This window comes from Juglans regia, chromosome 13 (genome assembly GCF_001411555.2).
Source record: "Juglans regia cultivar Chandler chromosome 13, Walnut 2.0, whole genome shotgun sequence".
Lineage (NCBI taxonomy): Eukaryota > Viridiplantae > Streptophyta > Magnoliopsida > Fagales > Juglandaceae > Juglans > Juglans regia.
The window spans coordinates 8,069,595-8,077,394 of NC_049913.1; positions in this window are offsets into that span (position 1 = coordinate 8,069,595).

Genomic DNA, 7,800 nt, shown 5'->3' on the forward strand with positions numbered 1-7,800 from the left:
CGTATGAGTACGTTATGATCAATTGAACATGGCTGCTCGAAATTTAAAAAAAAAATAGTTTTTTTTTTCCTTGAAGAAGAAGACGATGAAAATTATTTTTTTCCAGTCCCACTCTCAGTAAGAGTTCATCCATCCACTTGGCTCCGTTTTTTAATCACTTTACCAATATAAATACACATTAAGATGACTTTTTTTTTTTTAGTTTAGAAGTCTCAAAACACCATGAGCAGAGGAGGTGATGTACAATCTCTGTCACGGCAAGTGAAACAGAGGCAAAACAACCTCTAGAGCAAAAATGAATCCCACACGCGTAGGCAGCGCGTGTGGGTGCGTGCAGAGGATTCCGATGTAATTTTTTTACACTTTCGGCACATGTAAACATGTGTTGGTGTCTAAAGTTGATTGCTAATTTTTTTTTATTAAAACAAAGAGCCGAAAATAGTTGTTTTGGAAAGAAAAAAAAAGATTTGAGACCTTTTATTTTTGTCATACTTCCTCAAGTCCAATTTTTTTCTGTATTATATGATATTTATATACATTAGTTGTGAATTCTTTATCCATTAAACCATCATACATACCAGTATGATTGATTTTTTTATTTTTATAAGAAATGGATAGAATTAACATTGGTAATTTGTTGGGATCATGTATAATGTATGTTTTTTTTGTGAATGTATAATGTGTAACTTATAAGTATATCGATAATGTGACATCCCTATTTATTTATTGTTTTTCCTAGAAAATTTGTAATAGGATTTTCTTTGGAAATGTAATATTGGGATGTAATTTTATTTTTGAGGCCATGTAAAGAGATGTGTTTCACGTCTATCGATATATTTTAAGGTTACCTTAACATGATGCACCAAATTATCAGTATGGCTTCGGGTGGGGCCTATGCACTATGTGTTTAGCGCAATAATTGTTATTTTTTTATATTTGATGAATAAACTATATGTGCATGAGTTTTGAGGATTAAGAAAAAAAAATCCTTCATAAATTTTATTCAAAATTAATTAGATATAGTATTTGGACTTATATAGTGAGAGATGATTATTAGCTTTTTGCGAAATTTCTCGATCTCACTATAGAGGAAGGAATTCCATAGTCTAGTTAGATTTTGGAAAAAAATTAAATGTGTGCTAATGTCAATCTCACGTAATAAATGTAGTGATAGCCACTAAAAACGTAGTTGCTTGCCTTACTAAATGAGAGAAACTTGATGGAACCAACTATGACATGTGGCATAGAAAAATTCAATATATGCTTAATGAACAAGAGATCCTTGAGAATCTGTCTCACCTGATAATACAATCTGATGAAGGGAATACTTCCCAACATCGGCGTGATATGGAAGCCTATCAGATTTGGGCAAAGAAAGATCGGAGTGCACTCTTTATTATGCTTAGCAGCATGCACAATGATCTTATTTGGAAGTTTGAGAACTGCCCAAGATATGTGGAACTAGCTGAAAATCACCTATGGGAGGACATCAGCTACTAGGTTTCATGCTCTCACTTTGAGGATTGAGCAATATGTTATGGACCCTAAACATACCATGACTGAGCATTTGAGGTCGATGTCTGCCTTGATTCGTGATCTAAAGGCTGCTAGTAATAATCTCACTAATGAACAACAAGTTACCGTTGTGATATGATTTTTGCCCAAGTCAACTTGGGGGCAAATGAAACTTATTTTGACACACAGTGAGAATATTAAAACTTTTGCTGATATATCTCGCCATTTAGAGCTAGAGGTGGAGTACATAGATGCGCGCCGAAATATTCTACTTGTTGCCCAAGTTGGGAAGCGCAATGCATTCATGCCTAATCGCAAGCAACATGGAAGATCTACTGGACCGACAAATAGTCTTGGGCCAAGGGATAGAAAAGTAGCAAAGCGTCACAGAGGCAAGTGTGCTGGCAAGGACAAGTCCAAAATGAAGTGTTATGACTGTGGAAAAATTGGACACTTTGCTCGTGAGTGCACTGAGGCAAAGAATGTATCCCCTATTTTTTCACATATTTTTGTTACTCATTCAATTCGTGAATGGATTGTAGACACATGAGCAACCAAACATGTAACTCAAAATCGAGTTGGGTTCATAGATTATAAAAGAATACTAATTGGCAGACAGTACGTTATTTTGGGTAACGGAACTCGGGAGGAAGTGCTTGGAGTTGGCATCTATCAACTCAAGATGCGTCTGAGACGCTTATTACTTCTTCATGATGTGCTACATGCACCCGGTGTTTAATGTAATCTATTTTCAGTTATTTATATATTATAACTTGGTTTTACTTTTCATTTTGATGGCCCTCGGTTTGACTTTTATTTGGATAAGGTTTTGTATGGATATGGATTTCTTTCGAATAATTTCTTTATGTTGGATTTAGATAATTCCTCATTTTCTTTTATGGCTTCAAATGATGATGATATTGTTTCTAATTCATTGGAATGTCATACTAGATTATGCCACATAGGAAAAGATAGAATAGCTAGATTAGCTAGAGAATCTCTATTCGGATCTCTCGCTAATGTCAGCCTACCTGTGTGTGAGGCTTGTTTAGCTGGTAAAACTTGTAGGAAACCTTTTGGAAAGGCTCCTAGAGCATCTTATCCTTTAGAGCTAGTCCATTTTGATATTTGTGGACCTATGAATGTGAAGGTACGCCATGGCGCCTCTTATTTTCTCACATTTATAGAAGACTACTCATGTTTTAGTTATGTCTATCTGATCTCTGATCGCTTTGAAATATTAGATTGTTTTAAGCACATTGTGGCTATGGTTGAAAATCAGAAAGAAAGAAATTTAAAAATTTTACGAAATAATCGTGATCGAGAGTACTTGTTTAAAGAGTTTCAAGGACTATGTGAGCAAAAAGGGATACGCATGTAATTAACGATTTATTGTACACCACAATAAAATGGTATTGCAGAAAGGAAAAATCGTACCTTATTAGAAATGGTTCGATCAATGATGATACAAACTAACCTGCCAATATCTTTTTGGGGGGATGCCCTTCTAGCTGTTGTTTATATTTTGAATTGTGTGCCTACTAATATTGTTCCTTCAACCCCATATGAATTATAGGGTGGCGTAAAACTAAATTTGGAACAATTGCGACCTTGGGGTTCTGCAGGTTATGTTCACACCACTTCTCATAAATATAGAAAACTTGGCCTAGAGCAAATAAGTATATCTTCATAAGATATTCTGAGACTTTAAAGGATTATGTAATGTTTGGTGAACATCCTAACTGAGGGATGACAAAAATAGAGTCACGTGATGTCACATTTATCGAGAATGATTTTTTCAATATTGGTGAAACAAATAATGATCTTGAACGTTTTGAGTTGCAAGAACTTGAGAGAGTTACACAATCTTTAGACGAGGGTAGAGAATTATCACATTTTAGAATCGCAAAAGATAGTATGAGTGACTTGCCTCCTAGTAGAAGTATACTACTAGAATGTAACTCACAAGAGTCTCAGTTACGTAGAAGTGAACGTGGAAACATTCATTGTTGTCGTTTTGAGATTGAATGGGAGTCTTTCATGTGTGCTCTGTGTGACTTTGATAAACCTTCTTCTTATGAGGAAGCACCAAGTTCACATGCTTCAAATAAATGGCCAATTGCTATGAGATATGAGATGAGTTCTATGACAAAGAACCAAGTTTGAAAGTTAGTTGATTTTCCACGTGGCACAAATCTATTGGAAACAAATGAGTTTTAAAAATTAAGCATTAGGCAGATTGATCAATTGACAAGTATAAGACTCGACTCATGGTGAAGGGCTGTACTCAAATAGAGGGCATATATTATGAAGAAACATTCTCCCTTGTGGTGAGATTTGATTCCATTTGTCTTATTCTAGCTATAGTTGCACATCTAGATTTGGAACTTTTTCAAATGAATGTGAAAACTGCATTTCTCAATGGAGAACTAGACGAGGAGATTTATATGGATCAACATGTTGGTTTTGAGGTTGAGAGACAAGAGCGCAAAGTATGCCAGCTGAAACGTTTCATTTATGGCCTTAAACAATCGTCTAAACAATGATACTTCAAATTTCATAAGGCCATTACTTCAATTGGCTTTGAAATGCTAGAAAAAGATCATTGTGTGTATGTCAAACATACAGGAGAAAGTTTTTTAATTTTGTCTTTATACGTGGATGACATCTTATTAGCTATAAATAATATGAAGATAATTGTCGCCACAAAAGAGTAGTTGTTCTCTACTTTTGAGATGAATGACATGGGTGAAGCAAATTATGTGTTGGGAGTTAAAATTTCAAGCGATCGATCTAGGAAGCTTCTTAGTTTGTCTCAAGAGACTTACATTAAGAAAATTCTAAAACGATTTTGTATGCACAACTACAAACTCATAGACAGTCTAATTGAGAAGGGTTATACTTTGAGCCTAGAACATTATCCTAAGAATGATGAGGAAAAGAAATGAATGACCAGAGTTCCTTATGCAAGTGCAATTAGAAGTCTGATGTATGTTATGTTGTGGACATGACCTGAAATTTACTTTGCGGTTGAATTGGTTAGTCGTTATTAGAGTAACTTAGAACCTGTTCAATGGCAAGCAGTTAAGAGGATTTTTCGATATCTCCGTAGGATAGCAGACCTTGTTCTTTGCTACCAGGGTGGAGACATGAGATTGAAAGGTTATAATGATACTGATTGGGCTAGTGACAAAAATGAGCGAAAATTCACGACGGGTTACACATTTATGCTTAATGGGGGAGCTATTTCTTGATGTAACAATAAACAATCATGCATTGTTTTGTCCACGATGGAGTCAGAGTACATTGTTTGTTCAGTAGCTGTACAAGAGGTTGTTTGGTTGAGGAGATTTTTCCAACGCCTAGAGGTTACGGCTCTTGCAGATGAAACCGTTAAGATATACAGTGATAGTATGACAGCTTTGGCATATGCCAAGGATTCCAAATACCATGATAGAACCAAACACATAGATATTTATTTTCATTACATTCGAGATGTTGTTGCACGAGGTGAGGTGATCCTACAACATATATCTACTAGCAAGATGGTAGCTAATCCTCTCACTAAGGCTACTAGTAGAAATGTTTTCCAAACTCATGTTAGGAGTTTGGAACTTCATCGGATTTGATATATGTTGTATTAAGGATACTTTAGACTTTATTGTATATTTAACACTGTTAGTATCTATTGCAATGAGATTATTGTGTTTATCTCGTATTATTAAATAATTGATACAAAGTGAAAAGTACACATTATAAAGAAATCACTAGACAAAGATCAGTCAACTCACATGGATGATCACTTCGGCGCTTGAGTAGCGAGTAAGATGAGACAAGTTAATTACTTTGGTGCTTGGAAAGCAAGCTAGTAAATATCTGAATGCTTTGGAGTATTTAAGATAAATTTAAAGAATGTCGTCTTAACTTGGCTAAGATGAGACTGACAAGAGTCGTATATGAAGTATTTGCACAAATTCATAAAGTCTGATTAAAGCGGAATATGAGATCTTAAACAGGCGCTAGATGAGTGACTGTGCTAAGAAACTCAAGTTAGAGCGTCTTTGTGGCGACTAGATTAAGATTCATACGACGTTTGAATGTGACAAGCCCAATTAAGTAAAAGTTTCGTCGTAACATACATTTCATACTGTATGTGCTGTAGACGACCATATGAGAGAGTGATTGGATGGGTCCCTACTCCATCACTATATAAGCCCTAATGGATCATTAAATGATTTATTTATATGCTCTTGAACCTGGAACTATGTCATGAAATGAAAACTTGATATTGCAACTTTATCATGTTTTCTCAAGGTCACGAATAATACGGTCTCGCAGAACATGTTTAGGAAAACAATCAAGTCTAATTGAATTGACATGAGTGTCTAGGGAATATTGTTTAGATTCTCACTTGTTATTTTATGTCTCATAGTCTGGGTGATTGTGTTGTTTCGACTCGATATAATCATGAATATATTATATATGTGAGATCAAAAATTGTTTTGAGTTATAAACTTGTGAGAGATTAAGGACACTTGATCTAGTGAGATCAAATAATATGGGGCATAGACGAGATATAATGAGTGATGTACTATGTTAGTATGATAGTGACTTAATATAGTACTCCTACTCTTTGTCTTCTCGTCAAGTCGCACACTTCATTTTCTGTATGAGAGATAATTGATTGAGAGAACATGAGGAGATTGTTAATGTACATAGCACCCACAGTGGACAAGTGAGAGATGTTGGTAATGGGAAAATCCCATGACCAAGTGGTGTCCACATGGGTGAAGTTATTTGTTAACTCTCCACTACTATCACAACTCAAAGAAAGTTATTTAACTTCCATATATTTAGAGAAGTTAATTAATTTCCAGGCATGTCTCTTTTAAGAGAACAGAACGTACATCATTTGCGGGTGTGTGAAAAAGGGTCCAACAAGAAGACCAAAACTCTATCTCTCTCTCTCTCTTCATTTTTTCTTAGAGAAATCATCTAGATCTCTTGATCTTGAAGTGTGAAATTTTCTAAGAGACTCTAGTAGCCTCCTAAACGACGTAGAAGTGCAAACAATGAAATGACGTAGGCTGTAAGACGAGCAAATATCCAACCTTGAAGAAATTCCGCTCTTTAAGGTAATTCGATTTAACTCTATTTAACGGCACTCATCATCAAAACAAAGTCTCTTATTTTTTTCTTAATTTCAACAAAGTGGATTAACTTTAAAGAAGAAAAAGTCTTATATGAAAGTTACAAAATCATATTAAATTCGTATTAAATACACATGCAAGTTGCAAAAATACTCCCAAATTAAAGTACATAGGATAATCAATTACAAGAAAATCAAAGATTTTGATAGAAAATATAATATAATATAAAAGAAGTCGGAGAAGAGAGAAAAAGACTTTGGGGATTATATTTTTATTTTCTGAATTAATAATGAATACAAAGCATACATCTATATTTATAAGAAAATTACATTAAGATAAGATAAGAAAAATATCTCAAACATTCTGAAAATCAAATCAATATAATATTAAACCAAATTGATTTGATAATTATAAAAATTAAATTAAGATAATATCAAATCATTTTCAACATCATTCTCAGAGTTAAGATGTAGAACTTTAAAATCTTGAATTTGAAATTTGAAAGTAACTTTTATATTTATTTATTGATCGATGATGAGATGATGGTATTGTTGATGAAGTGGCTGGCAATTGGAGTATCAAATCTGGAGTTATGGCCAACAATGAATTATATATAGCCTAGTCAACTATTGGATCAAAATCAAAAGACTAAAATTGGATAAGGGGCTTCAAACAATATTCACAATAGATCAAAATCCAATAAAAAATATCTCACAACTAATAGAAATATTTCAAATGCATTAATTTAAGACGATACATAATTGAACGACAATAAAAAATTTGTGAGAGATAAAACTAGTGGAAGAATAAATATTTCCCAATGAGCCTAGCATTAGCTAAGGGTTCTAATAACATGATAGAAAATAAAATATAATATAAAAGAAGATAGAGAAGAGAGAAAGAGTGAAAGAGATTTTCAGATATGTTATACATTAGTTTTACACTCGACATCGTTAAGGATTTAATTTTTTTTTTAACTTAATATATTAAATATGTTAAGGCTGATATAAATAGTAAGCTGAAGTAAATAATTTTTCCTACGGGTTTACCCACCCGGCTCCACAAACAGTTCCGTTATATCCATTAACAACCGCTATGGCACTATCCAGTATCCATCCTGGTAAAACCCTAGCAA